Below are 15,212 nucleotides of genomic sequence, written 5' to 3' on the forward strand. Positions count from 1 at the left end.
TGCTCATGGAGATCAGGTCATGTATGGTGATATACTCACCTTTTGGAATCGTACACATGGAGGTTTTGCAGCTGTATGAAACACTTTTGTAGCAGTGGTCCCCAATTAAGTTTGTCACTGTGTGTGCGCCCTGCTAGTTTTCAGGCGCTTTTCAGAGGCTAGTTCTAGCATTAAAGTGCCTGAAAACTACCTCCGTATGAAAGTAGCCTAAAGGTAATGGTTCGTTTGGACCAGCTTGGTCCAAACAATCTAAACTTCACTTAAAGCTGGAGATCAGTTTTAAAGCAGTAGTAAAAAATAAACTGTAAGACAATGGCATAATGTGCTAGTATGCATGGCATACTAGCACATTAAATACCTTAGAATGAAAGTCCTTCCAGCTGTGCCTGGTCACCGCTGAGAGTGCTGACACCATCCCCCCACCTTTCTTCCAGGTTTAGGGGGTCCTGAGGGTGGCCGCAGCCATGATGAAATCACTCAGTTTCAGCAAGAAGCTCTGGGGCCGTATGCCGGACCTTCAGAGCGCATGCACCCGTGACGTCAGCGGCTCCATGCAGAGTGGATACCTTTCTAAAGAATGGCATTTTGCATGTATCGTGTTAATTATAACTTGTCGTTAAGCAGAATATTATAATATAATTGATGCCAGCTACAAGGCTTTGGGGGAGATTTACTAAAACTGGAGCACTCACATTCTGGTGCAGCTGTGCGGGGTAGCCAATCGGCTTCTAAACTCAGCTTGTTCAATTAAGTTTTGATTATAAAACCTTGAAGCGGATTGGTTTCTATGCAGAGCTGGATCAGATTTGCATGCTCCAGTTTTAGTAAATCCCCCCCCCCCCCCCCCATGTATACTATGTAAGGCACCTTACACACGAGTGAGTAGAAGAATGGTAAAAACAGGCGTTTGAACTGCGTTTTAAATGCCAGCCAACCCCAACGCGACACCTGCAAGCAGAAATGGTACTGCTCGTTTGAGTACTACTTACTATGGTGCATAAACTTTAACCACTTTCAGTTCCCGGGCCTTAAACCCGCCCGCAGGTACTGTTTAAAATAGTCGCTCAATCAATGAACCCGGTATGCTTAGAGCCCCCAGCAAACGAAACACAGGATTACTGCAACAAACTGTCTGATTTTTTTTTCGCTAAAGTCGAAACCATCAGGAAAACAATTTTTCAGAAGAGAACAGCAAACCTCAGCTATCAAAAACAAAAAAATGACGTCTACTTCAACATCCCACAACCGCCGAAGTTTTTACTAAACCCAATTACCGCGGACACCACTAAAAACCTCATCAATAAACTTTGCGATAGTACATCGCCAATTGACATCATCCCCACAAAACTGCTGAAAGAATGTTCCAACATCGTGGCTCCCGCTATAACACACCTCATAAACCAATCATTCCAAGAAGGGATCGTTCCTGGCAACTTCAAACAAGGCATCGTCAAACCCCTGCTAAAGAAACCTAACCTCGACCCTCAGGACCCAAACAACCATAGGCCAATTACAAGTCTTAACACCATTTCCAAGATTGTGGAGAAAGCTGTAGTACAACAGTTACAACTCCACGTGGATACACACAAACTCCTGGACCCGCTGCTATCAGGCTTCCGCCCGGGCCATGGAACAGAAACAGCCCTCCTCAAGATATGGGACGACGCCCTCGAAGCAGCGGATGACGGATAGTCATGTCTCCTGGTACTATTAGACCTCAGCACAGCATTTGATACAGTAGACCACACTACTCTACTCGTCCGCCTTTCAGAAGTAGCAGGCTCAGATCTCCAATGGTTCACGTCCTTCCTAGGAAATTGTTCACAGTGAAACTGGGAGAATTCTTCTCTGAACCACGGGCAGTCGCTTGCGGAGTCCCTCAAGGATCACCCTTGTCACCAGTCCTCTTCAACATTTACATCCGCCCACTCCTCCAAATTATCAGATGTTCAGACCTCTGCTTCCACTCGTACGCTGACGACACACAACTTTATTTTCGTATCACTGGACAAAGAGTTCACCACCAACAACTAGAAAATTGCCTTAATCTAATAGAAGACTGGATGACCACCAACTCCCTCAAACTCAACGAATCAAAGAGAGCTTCTTATCCTACACCCTAACCATAATTCCTTAACCAAAACCTCCTGGACACCACCCGCCATCTTTGGGCAGACCATATCCCCAAAGACCAAGGCCAAGAGTCTCGGGGTAATTTTGGACTCGCAAACGTCCATGGATGCACAAATAGGAGCAGTAGTCATTGGTTCTCACCATCTACTACGCAGACTCATCCCTTTTATCCCAAAGAAGGACACAGCAGTGGTAGTTGGAACAGTCGTTAATTCACGACTGGACTACGCAACCCTCTTTACATAGGATTACCACAATATACAACTTATCCAAAACACGGCGGCAAGGCTGATAACAGGGAAAAAACCCTGGGAATCAATCTCTCCTTCCCTGAGGAGCCTACATTGGCTAACCATAAAGAATCTGATCGCTTTCAAGACCCTCTGCCTCACCCACAAATGCGTGCATAGAGACGCTCCTCAATACCTAATTTAGAAAATAAATCGTTACCAAGTCGCAGTCTTCGATCAGCTAACAAAAAACCTCCTCCTCGTGCCCAAATCCTGGTACAAATCAAAGGGGATTGGAGATTCGCTGTTCAAGGACCTCGGCTATGGAATTGCTCTACCAACCAACATCCACCTGGAAGGAAACCACCTGGCCTTTAGGAAAAAACTCAAGACCTTCCTCTTCTAGATGTTGGACAACCAAGCTCTTCCCAGCGCCTTGAGGCGATTCAGTTCGCGTTGTGTGCTATACAAATACTTAATTTGTTCACCATTTTGCTGCCTTAAGACCAGACCACTTTTTTTGCGATTTGGCACTGCGCCGCTTTAACTGCCAATTGCGCGGCCGTGCGACGTGGCTCCCAAACAAAATTGACGTCCCTTTCTATTTTTGTTTAAAAAAAAAAAAAGTGACAATTTTGAAAAAAACATTTTTTTTACTTTTTGTTATAATAAATATTGCTAGGCAGAATGGGGAGATGCAGTTTACAACAGCATCTCCCCATTCAGCCGCCCCCTGAGATGATCGGGGGCATCCCCACGGCGATCGGGTCTGCAGGACCCGTGACCGGACTCACGGGGGTCCTGACCAGTACGTGAGCGCGGAAGCGCGCACGCGATGACAGGGCGGCATATAAAAATGGACATACCTGTATGCCAATATGCCTGCTCGTGCCATTCTGCCAACATACATTGGCGTGTGCCGGTTGGGAACTGGTTATTACGTGTTGTGACTGACAGGTGGCACTGCCTGTTAATCTCTCCCGGTAAATAAAACCACACCACACCACAACCGAAAACCAAACTCTTAGCTCAAAGTTGGGACATAATTCCGCAGTAGAAAATCAAAGCCCGACTGTTATTCATTGACAAAAATACAAGGCAGTTCTTGAGTTGCTGAGTGATTAGAGCGCTGATTCCCTTTTGCTCCCAGCAGCAGAGGGAAGTCTATCCTGCCTCTCTCTCCTAGTAAGATCACACGTCTTACTGTATGTAGCCAGTAGCCAGACCATTATAGCATGTGATGCATTGGATTAAATCAATCTGGCCCACAGTGAGTATTTTATGTGCATATATTTCTGACGTTCAGCTGTAAATCTTGGCTTTTTCTTGACTTGCTGCTCTCCTGTCCCACTACCTAATATGGTTGGGATGGGATTCTTTGTATCAACAACTTTCTATTCAGACATTACAGTGTGCAGTCACTTTTCAATGTATGCAGTGTAAGGTGCACGATAACACATTTAATGTGTGTTGTTTTTTTTATTTTTTTTGTCTTCCCCCCCTCTCCCCCCCCACAGCGTAGAAAATTAAAGCTGATTGGCTGCGCTCCAATTGAGATAAAGTTTGTCTTGGATACTATTATCCCCCCCACGTTTCCCAGTTTTGTGTGTGCATAATATGCATACATTGAAGCATCTAGCAAATGACAGGGGCCCTAAATGTCAGATGTATGCTTTGAAGGTGGCTTGGCTTGTTATTGTCCAGGCCACCTCTAATCCATTCTGTTTTTTTTTTTTTTTTTTTTTTTTTTTTTTTTTTTTTTTAGTTGAGATGCTCTCTGGAAGATGAGTTATTACATAGGACGGGTAATGTCATCTCAGAGTTGGAATTAGAGCAGCCTTACTAGAAGCCTTCTATGTGCAAGCACAGCCTGATCTATGGTCAGGTTTACTTTTTTGCACAGGCAAGTGGTTTACATATTTTGAGTTTTTTTATTAGGGCTGGCAAATTCGATGGGCTGTAATTTTTTAAAACGTTAGATATCTTGGTTGTACAGTGCAGGACAGCACCTCCCCTATAACCCTGCCCAACTCTGGGAGTGTTCTGTTTTTTGCTAGTGTCCTAAGGTGATGGATCTCCTCTTTGGAGAAATCACTCTTTGCTTTAATTTTGGTTCTAAAAGGAAACCTTTTTTATTTTATTTTTTATTAAAATAACAAACATGTTATATTCGCCTGCTCTGTACAGTGGTATTGCACAGAGTGGCCTCGATCCTCCTGTTCTTGGGTCCCCGGTGGCGATCTTTGCTCCTCATCTTCTTTCTCCATCCTCGTAGCAAGCGGTTTGCTCTGGGGACATGCTGTGCGTGCTCGCTCCCAACCTGTGTGTCTAAGGAGCTGCGCTCCATAGACTTACACAGTGGGACTTAGGCACGCCCCCCCCCCCACTTTCTCTTCACTACATTAGATTAACAGCAGAAGGGGCCAATGGCTCCTGCTGCTGCTCAAATGCTGTGTGAAGGGGAAGTAAGGGAAGGAATAGAGATCAATGCTGTGCACAGCATTGATCTTCTCCCCTCTATTTCTCTTCATACAGGGAATAACTGGAGCACATCAGAGAAATTTCCATTAAGGGAACTACCCATGGAAGCAGAAGAGATTCATCGAATGTGGGTGGGAGTGCGTTACCCATGGGGACCATAGGGTTTTGTATTTGGTGACTCTGTAACAACTGCGTCAATTTTCACATTGGATCATGACTTGTCATGGCCAATTGCAAAACGCAGCGTGACACACGCGTGTGCGCCCGGCCGTAAAGCCGTAAGCTTTCACGGCTGGGTACCCACCGTTGCTATGACAATGGGGAGAGGAGTGAGGCGTTCCAAATCTTTGATCCCTAGGAGCATCATCAAATCTATCATAACCAAATGGAAAGAACATGGCACAACAGTAAACCTGCCAAGAGATTGCCGCACACCAAAACTCACAGATCGGGCAAGGAGGGCATTAATCAGAGAGGCAGCACAGAGACCTAAGGTAACCTTGGAAGAGCTGCAGAGTTCCACAGCAGAGATTGGAGTATCTGTACGGAGGTGGGCTTTATGGCAGAGTGGCCAGAAGAAAGCCATTACTTTCAGCAAAAAACAAAATGGCACATTTTGAGTTTGCGAAAAGGCATGTGGGAGACTCCCAAAATGTATGGAGGAAGGTGCTCTTGTCTGATGAGGCTAAAGTTTAACTTTTTGCCCATCAAAGAAAATGCTATGTCTGGTGTAAACCCAACACATCACATCACCCGAAGAATGCTATCCCCGCAGTGGTGGTGGCAGCATCATGCTGTGGGGATGCTTTTCAGTAGTTGAGACTGGGAAACTGGTCAGAGTTGAGGGAAAGATGGATGATGCTAAATACAGGGATAGTCTTGAGCAAAACTTATACCACTCTGTGTGATTTGAGGCTAAGACAGAGGCTCACCTTCCAGCAGGACAATGATCCCAAACACACTGCTAAATTAACACTTGAGTGGTTTAAGGGCAAACGTGAATGTGCTGGAATTGCCTAGTCATAGCCCAGTCCTCAATCCAGTAGAAAATCTGTGGTCAGACTTAGATTTCTGTTCACAAGCACAAACCATCCAACTTGAAGGAGCTGGAGCAGTTTTGCAAGGAGGAATGGGCAAAAATCCCAGTGGTAAGGTGTGGCAAGCTCATAGAGACTTATACAAAGTGACTTGCAGCTGTGATAGCCGCAAAAGGTGGCTCTACAAAGTAGAGCTGCACGATTCTGGCCAAAATGAGAATCACTATTTTTTTGCTTAGAATAAAAAGAGCACTATTCCCGCAACGCAAAATCTTTCACATTATACAAAATGGGCTAACTTTACTTTAAAGATTTTAACTTGAAACGAACAAATGTCATTTAATTTTTAAGTGGTTAAACTTTTTTCACTTGCCAAGGGGCAGTGAATGCTTTTACAAGACACTGTAAATAAAGGGTTGAATGTGGGATTTGAGGTTTAATGGTGTGCCACATGTGGAAGGATACTTGTCTCTGTAGCAAGTGGAGGTAGCAATCAGGGACCGGGTTAGGTAGCACCCGAAAAAGATGTAATATTTTTGGGAGGATCGACACCTTAACCACTGTTGTTCTACCCATCCAGGCTAATGGTAGCGGGGACTATTTAGTCATCAAGTTAGCTGGGAGAGCATAGGGAGATAGTTGGCTGAAAAGAGGTCAGATAGGTTAGTGGACAGCTGAATTCCTAGATATGAAAGAGAGTGGGTGGACCAAGTGAACTGTAGGGAGGTTTTCAGTTGAGCCAAATAGAATAGAAATATTGAGAGCTCTAGACTTAAGTGGGTTAACTTTAAGGCCAGAAATGTGAAAGATGATTGTTTTTAAAGGTGCAGTCATTTTAATGGTGCTTTAAGTGAAAATTATTTTTTTATTATTTAACCACTAGTCGACTGGCTGGTTGGCTCTCCTGTGCGAATCGCGGTGCCTGTACGGCGACTCGCGCAGGTGCAGGCTGCTGGAGTGTGCCCGCTGGTAGGGCAGACTCTGTGTCCGGCGACCAATGATCGACTAGTAGAGAGGCAGAACGGGGATCTGCCAGTGTAAACAAGGCAGATCCCCATTCTGACAGGTGAGCATGTCAGAGATTTACTGTTCCCAGTGATCGGGAACAGTGATCTCTGTCATGTCCCAGTGAGCCCATACCAACTACAGTTAAAACACACCTAGGAAACACACGTAACCCCTTGATCACCCCCTCGTGTTAACCCCTTCCCTGCCATTGTAATTTTTAAATTGACCAGTGCATTTTTATAGCACTGATCAATGTAATAATATCACTGGTCCCCAAAAAGTGTCAATTTGACAAACTGCAATTTCGCAGACCCGCCAAAAATTGCAGGTCGCCACCATTACTAGTAATAACAATAAAAAAAAGTCCCTACATAGTTTGTAAATGCGATAACTTTTGTGCAAGCCAATCAATTTACGCCTATTGTGATATATTTATTTTTTTACCAAAAATATGTAGAAGAATTTATTGGCCTAAACTGATGAATACATTTGTATTAAAGCCCCATACACACAGTTTTTCTGCTGAGTTTTTCCTTCGGGTTTACCAAAACCATGTAGTGCAAGGGCCTGCCTGATTGCATACACATTGAAACTCCTAAGGTTTGACCTAATATTATATGGTTTTGGTAAATCCGAAGGAAAAACTCAGCAGAAAAACTGATAGTGTATATGGTGCTTTATATATAATTTATTTTATATATTTGTAATCTTTTTTTTTTTTTTTTTTTTTCAAATTTGTTTATAGTGAAAAAAAAATGCAGAGGTGATCAAATCCCACCAAAAGAAAGCTCTTTTTATGGGGAAAAAAAGGAAGTCAAGTTTGTTTAGGTAGAGAGGAGAGCTTACTCATCTCGCGCCCATTCCGTGCTCCACCCCCAACCGCGCCCCCCCCCCCCCCCGCCTTTTTTTCATGCTTTTTTTTTTTTTTTTTTCTTCTTTCAGCTGTTGGCAGGGAAGCCTACTGACAGCTGATGACTCATCTGTTGTTAAGGAAGCGGTTAGCCGGCTTCCTGGCCTTGCTCCTTAATAGCAAATTGACACTGTGTTTCGGAGGACTTTTATTCGGCCTGAACCATTTGGCCAACACTATCCAGGTGCTACCAGAAAAACAAGACAAAAAACATGAATAGATGCAACAACATCAACTTAACACCATCCAGCTCATAGGTGGCGTCATAACAGTGGCCCTTATGCTCCTATTCATATGACCAGCATGACAGTTTTGTGCTTGCAGCTCATATAACAGTGAGCCCCCAGCACTGTCCTCGACCGATCCCAGTTACACAGGACCTGGAGCTGGTAGGACAGACTCTTGATCACATGCTAACTAAGGCAGCCAATCGGCAGTCACATGATTGAGAAACCAGCCTAACACCTCTGGCAGTTTAAGGTCTTAAAGTGCCCATTTCCGTCAATGGGAAGGATAGATGATGCACAGTGCTGCATGCTTAAATCTCTTGAATGTGTTTAAAAAAAAAAAAGTGCTAAAGTTAACTAATTTTTGTTCTTGTTTTGACTTCTTTCAGGTTCTGTAAAGTTTTATCCTGATTTTCCTTGACTTTAAGAAAACAAACTTGTAAGTAAAGCATCTTAAGCCAATCTAGTTTCTGTTGTGAAAAGTGTGCTTCTGCACAATTTGCATATTGTCTGTCTATTCTATGCTGCTATAAAATTTTTTTTTTTTTTTTTTACCGTACCCTTTAAAGTCTTTTTCTGTTCTAAAAATTAACCCCACTTTGCTACTACTGTAGTGTGGCAAAAAAGAATGCCTCATTGATCATGAAGCTGCACATGGGATTACCAAAGCAGACACTTTGACTTGAGATCCAGAGTGTATTTCTCTTTTAGAATATCTATCATGTTTTTTTTGTGGGTATTTCTACCACAGTGCATTAGGACAAAACGTGTTCGAGCGTGACTGCATGGAAACCGGAAGTGATGCAAAAAGGGAACTGGGTAAAATGCTAACAGCCCGGCCCACAAGCTGGTGGCTGTGCATCTGATGACAATATGTAGTTTTATGCAATTTGGCAGTTAGGTGAACTGTATTTTATATGTTGCTTGTAAATAGATTTAACTTGGTCTGAATAAATTATTGCTAATTTATGGTATTACACTATCTCCTATTTCCTCCCACACTCCAAAGACATGTTGATAGGTTTGTTGGCCCTAGTATGTATTAATGTGAGTTGGGGCCCTTTTTTAGTTTGTAAGCTCTTTGAGGACAGAGACTGATGTGAATGTATAAAAAAATATGTAAAGTGCTGTGTAAATTGACAGCGCTATACAAGTACCTTTAATGAATAATAAATAGCCGGTTAATGGACAGTTAACACCTGTTTGTCACTTGTGTTGTAGACTATTTAAGTTTTTATGGAGACACACTTTTTGTGTATATTGGTAGGGCTGAAACGATTAATCGATATTATCGATAATAATCAATAATGAAAATCGCTGTCAACGATTTTCATTATCGATTAGTTGGTCCGCACCATGCGATCCGTGGAGCGGGTCGCGGCCTTAGGAAAGGCCGCGGCTTCGGCCTAGCTCCGGAGCTGGCGGCCATCTTGGTACACCCGGCGGCGGCGAGCTGCGCGCTGACGTCACCCCTAGCATGTTGTTCAGCCTGTGTCAGCCCAAGTGAAGGAATTCTGGAGGAGTCACGCTGGATGCCTTGCCTGCCCTCATTCAAAACTTTTTATGCAGGTACCACTACATTTATTACCTAATCTAACCTAATAACTAACTACTATCTATTAGATAGGATTAGATAATAACTAACTACTATCTAAGCCTTTCCACTTGCTCGGCACAGCCACATCGTTGATTTAAATAAAAGGTACAACACTACCTCCCCCCCCCCCCCAATAAAATGCAGCTTATTACAAGCATAAAAACATAGCATATCACTGATGATTTGCGCCAATAGGCATCCCGGGACTCATCACGGCGGTCTGTTAGGAGTAACTTTGATCGGTGGTGAGCTTGGCGCAAATCATCAGTGATAAGCTGACTATGTTTTTATGCTTGTAATAAGCTGCATTTTATTGGGGGGGGGGGGGGGAGAGATAGTGTTATACCTTTTATTTAAATAAAATGTGGCTGTGGGGGGCGGGGATAGTGTTTTTTTTTTTTTTTTTTTTTTTTTTTTTTTTTTTTTTTTTTGCTGATCCGAAAATTGATCTGATCCGTGACTCTAATCCGAGGAACGATCCAATCCGTGAGTTATTTGATCCGTTGCACCTCTAGTCCGCACCTTCCCCCCTGCCGGTCCATTAGAATCCTGTGTATCCTCCCATGTCCTACGCATGCACCACGTCCATGACCACGCAGCTACGCCTGCTTGCATTCTCCACCCAGCTGATGTCCCGCCAGCAACGCGCCTGCGCTGCTTTCGGCTCCTCCTCCCCCCTCTACACAGCAGCCTTCCGATAGACTCGCTGCAGGCGCGGCAAGCCCTCGCCGGGCCGCTTTCCAGCGCTGCCGTGATTGGAGGTTTGTGCTCTGCACATGCGTGCATCCATCTCCTGGCTTCGGGGTGCCCTTCGCTCCATTTGGAGGAGTCAGCCGAGTCGCGTGTGGCGGGTCCGGACTGAGACTCCGCCCCACACCGGCACACCGAGGAGGAGCTGCTGTCACCATGAAGGGGTGAGAAAACCCGAGACACCGGAGGAGGTGGGGCAGTGACACCATGTGAGAGGGGAGGAATGTGTCATCTATACTGGGGGGGACACGTGTGTGTGTGTGTGTGTGTGTGTGTGTGTATGTATGTATATATATATATATATATATATCCCCTTTTTCAGTTTTTTTTTTTATCCGATTAATCGAAAAAATAATCGGCCGATTAATCGATTATGAAAATAATCGTTAGTTGCAGCCCTAATATTGTGCTGATTTCTTTGTTTTGTTGGTATCATTGTTAACTTTTTGGGGCAGGAGTCCAATCACAGCAGCATTTCAGGCCTGCAATTTTTGGTTTGCAAATGTGTTTATTGAATTTATTATTTATTTTAAACTGGTTCTAAAACCTTAAGGGTTTTAAAAACAAAACAAAAAAAACCTTCTGAGCTACATGATCCCCCCCCCCCCCCCCCAGCTCGCCCCTTATACTTACCGTTTCAGCTATGTGTACAAATGAAGCAGCTTTCGCCCCCCCCCCCAAATGGGCAGAGTGATGGCAGCGGGAGCCATTTGCTCAATCAAATTATGTGACGAGGGGCTGGGGTAGAGCTGCTCGAACTGTGTTTATGGAAGCATCCAGGGCGGCTCGGAAGCCCACCCAGACAAATGCCCCCCCCCATAAGAAACCGGCTTTCTACAGGGGGGCACCCGCCGAAGTTATTGTGCCATTCAAATACCGAGTGGTCTACTTATAGTAAATCTGTCCTGAGAGAAATACGGGCGCTGCTATTTCTGGCCACCTTTTTGACAATGTCTAGTTTCCAGGCTGTTATAATGACATAACATTTTGTATCTCTAGCTCAACCCCTATGCGTTTAGGGTATTCTTTTTGTCAATTTTACTTGCACATGTCAAATTACAAGTTGACATTTTTATGCAAAGTCTATTCTAATCATCATCCCCCAAAATGAAGACTGTTTAAGACTGGATGCTTTCTTTCTGGGATTTTACTAAGCTGTAACTTGACATTCGTGCAGAACTATACAACTTCTGTTATCAGAAGCAAGCAAAACTGATCTGTAGTGACCTCTAGTGGTGTACATACATGTTGCACTTGTGTATGCTAGCAAAGTGAAACACAGACTGCAATAGCAGGATAACTGGGTAAAGTGATGTGATGAAACGTACGTGCTTAAATTTTTTTAGAATGTTGTAACTGAATGGACATTGTAAAATGATGGGTTTTAACTAGGGATGCACCAATACTGTGTGGTGTGTTGTTGTAAAAAAAAAAAACAGTACGAGTAACAATCCTTCCTTTTTTTTTTTTTTTTTTTTTTTTAGTACTCGCCGATACCTACTGCAACTATTTTGTTTTCACTTCAGCTGTCGGCAATGGTACAAAGCATTGAAAAGTTATTTACAAATTAAATAGATTTTTTTGTTTTTAATTTTGCACTTTTTCAATGTGAAATGTGTAAATATGTTAATTTATATGTGCAAAAATATTCACTAACGAAGCAAATAAAAAAAAAAGTTAGCATTGTTTATCGTTTATAAAATATACGTGAACAAAAAAGCAGGAAAATAATGGAGAATAATAGGGAGATAATTAAGGCTGATTAGAGTAAATTAAGGGTTAATAAGGGGTTAACAGATGAACATTTGTTCATCCCTTTGATCTGCAGATGAAGAAACGGAAAGATACAAGAAAAAATGTTTTTTTATTTTAGTGTTTCATTGCCAGCTGTTTTTTTTTTTTTTTTTTTTGACCGTTCCAATTACTGGACTTCAACACTTTAGCTGTCAACAGGGGAGACCCATTGGCAGCTCAAAGAACCGAGCATGAAAGTATCGGTTTCAGGTATCTGTGCATTTGCATGAGTACCAATACTTGTGCAAATACTCAGTATCAGCACCAATACTAGTAACCCTAGTTTTAACCAAGAAAAACTTTTACAGATGTAATTCTTTTAACCGTCAAGCAATTTTCTGTTTAGGAAAACTTGTTAAAGCTGTCAACCAGAATTTCACTGACTGGTTGTGGGTCTATAATTTGAGAAGTTTCTGCAGCCTTAGGCCTCTTTCACACGGGGCGGATCAGTAATGATCCGCCCCGTGATGATCAGCTCGCTCAGCGGGGATCGCTCTGTTGTCCCCGCTGAGCCGGCTGCGGACAGGGCGGTCTCCGCACACTGTGCGGGGACCGCCCTGTCAGCTCTCCGCTCTCCTCTATGGGGATCGGATGAGCACGGACCGTCTGTCCGTGTTCATCCGCTCTGCAGACGGATAGAAAAATAGGATTTTCCTCCGTCTGCAGAATCGGACTGTTGCGGAGGCGGAGGAAATCGGGTGTCTGCGGATGTTCATCCGCAGACCCCCGCTATCCCATAGGGATGAATGTATGCCCGTATTTCATCCGCAAACGGATGGATGAAATACGGACATATCGTCCGCATGTGTGAAAGGGGCCTTACGGTCTTCATGGCTGTATTTGTGTGTATTTACTGATTGTATACACAGTGTGCATTTCTGTGTACATATAAATATTTTTACTTATTCACACTCGCGTATGATTCATGAGATCCGTTAGTGCTGGCATCACCAGTGCCCAAGCTGATTGCCTGATAGGCTCAAACACTTGATACATCTGACTGCTTTATTTATGTCCCTTTGGAACCTAATTTTAAGGTTAGATAGTGGTAAAAGGTTAGAACTTTTTGTAATCTATTTTTTTTTTTTTTTTTACTGTCTGTGGGGCACATTGGGAAGATTTTTGCCTTGCTTATTGTTCCCCACAAAAACAAATGAGGGGAAATGATGTCTCTGAAACAGAAGCAGACAACAGTAAAAAGCTTAGATGTTTTCATTCTTCCACACTTAAGGCCTTGTTCGCATGGGCATACTTAAAGAGGAAGTAAACCCTGTTGAGTTTACTTCCTCTTTCATTCCCTGCAAAGGTAAAGCATAATGGACTACTATGTCTGCCCAAAGACGGTTGGTGGAGACCAGGAGGTTTTGGTTGCGGGCTTATGATTTGGGTGTAAGATAAGAAGCTCTGTCTTTGATTCGTTCAGCTGGAGGGAGTTAGTGGTCATCCAGTTCTCTATTGATTTGAGGCAGTTTTCAAGTTGTTGGTGATCTTTTTTTCCATTTGTCACTGGTTCCCCAAAAAAGTGTAAAAAAAAAAAAAAAGTGAGCTATGTGTGCAATCTGTCTCAATGTCGTGGCAATCCTGCTAAAAATCAATTATCACCGCCATTGCTGGTAAAAAAATAATAATAAAAATGCCATTAATCTTTCCTCTATTTTGTAGACACTATAACTTTTGCGCAAACCAATCAATATACGCTTATTGCGTTTTTTTTTTTGTTTGTTTTTTTTTTAAACCAAAAATATGTAGCGGAGTACTTTTTTCTTTTTTTTTTTCTTTTGTTTAAATGCGACAGCGGGTTCCGGGAGAACCCCCGCCTGGAAATTGTGTTGGTGCTGCACAGTATCATGTTGCATATAAATATGGGTGTGACATATTACCAATATCTGAAAACTCATTAAAAGGATAAGTTCACTATCAGAGAGTAGGAGATAGCTGGAGAGATTGGGGTGGGGAGTCGAAGGATAGAAGAATATAGAGAAAGTGTCCAGATGCACAGAACAACTTTTGCTCAGGCCCTATCCAGAATGCGTGTTTTTTTTCTGAGCTAAGCTATCGGCTTAGATTTTACAAAGTAATGTTATAAATCTTTGACACACATAAGCCCCCTGCTGCCAACTCTTGCTTTGGTGGCACGTCATGAATTTTGTCATGCAGAATTGTCAGCCCAGGTTAACACTATATCGATCTCGGACATCTCATGTGATTCGCACCCGCATCACAGGTGCCGATCACATACAATGTCTGTACAATGCGAATTCAACCATACAGTTGAACTTGCTTTTAACCCCCGTTACCGGTCGAATAAAGGGTTATAAGCTTTGGTGTGCTGCCCATTGATTTCAATGGGCAGGGGCGCGTTAGGAGTGCTGTATACATGGCTGCTAAAAACGCACCAAAGATGCTGCTTGCAGGACTCTCTTTTTTTTTTTATTTTTTTTTTTATTCCTGCCAGCGCAGGGTCCCCGTGTGAAAGCACTCGGGCTTTCACAATGGCGCTGCAGGGGAGGCATTTTTCAGGTGCTATTTTTAGCGCTAAAGCACTTGAAAAACGCCTCCAGTGTAAAAGGGGGTCTAATGGGTAAAAAAAGCATACGTCTCTTTTTAAAGATTTTACATTAATGAATAAAAGCTGACCATCATAAGCACCCCTGCCAGTGTTGATGGAGAACTAGTCCGCAGTCCTTTTGCTTCAATAGTCTGATGTCCAAGAGGTCGGGCACCAGCATCTTCTTCTGTATAGCAGTCTTCAGCTGTCATTATTAGCTGGCATGGGGCAACATCAGTCAAGTGCAGGAGTTCAGTCATCTTAGTACACAGGCACCATGCCAGAATGTAAACTGAGCTACACATGTGCAGATCAGTGTACTTTGTATAGATTACCTCAAACAGGTAGGTATCTTTTTTTTTTTTTTTTTTATTATTGCGTGTCTCTTCTGCAGTAAAGCGTCTTTCTGCTCACAGTTTATTTGAGGCTTAAGACCCCTTTCACGCTGCCAGCGCCTGGGTGTCAGCGGTAAAGTGGCGCCATTTTTAGCACCGTCT

At 43.2% G+C, this 15,212-nt stretch overlaps 1 protein-coding gene across 4 annotated transcripts in view; it reads left to right on the forward strand.

The window, feature by feature from the left end:
- ZNF644 (zinc finger protein 644) overlaps positions 1-15,212 on the forward strand; it is a 103,255-nt gene that overhangs the window by 36,781 nt on the left and 51,262 nt on the right. For all 4 annotated transcript variants that reach the window (XM_077452936.1, XM_077452938.1, XM_077452937.1 and 1 more), the window contains one exon: positions 8,416-8,465. The gene's annotated coding sequence lies outside the window, so the exon portion shown is untranslated. The remainder of the gene's footprint in view (positions 1-8,415; positions 8,466-15,212) is intronic.

The sequence above is a fragment of the Lithobates pipiens genome, unplaced genomic scaffold, assembly GCF_037356315.1.
Source record: "Lithobates pipiens isolate NorthernLeopardFrog02 unplaced genomic scaffold, aLitPip1_a1.2 Scaffold_23, whole genome shotgun sequence".
Lineage (NCBI taxonomy): Eukaryota > Metazoa > Chordata > Amphibia > Anura > Ranidae > Lithobates > Lithobates pipiens.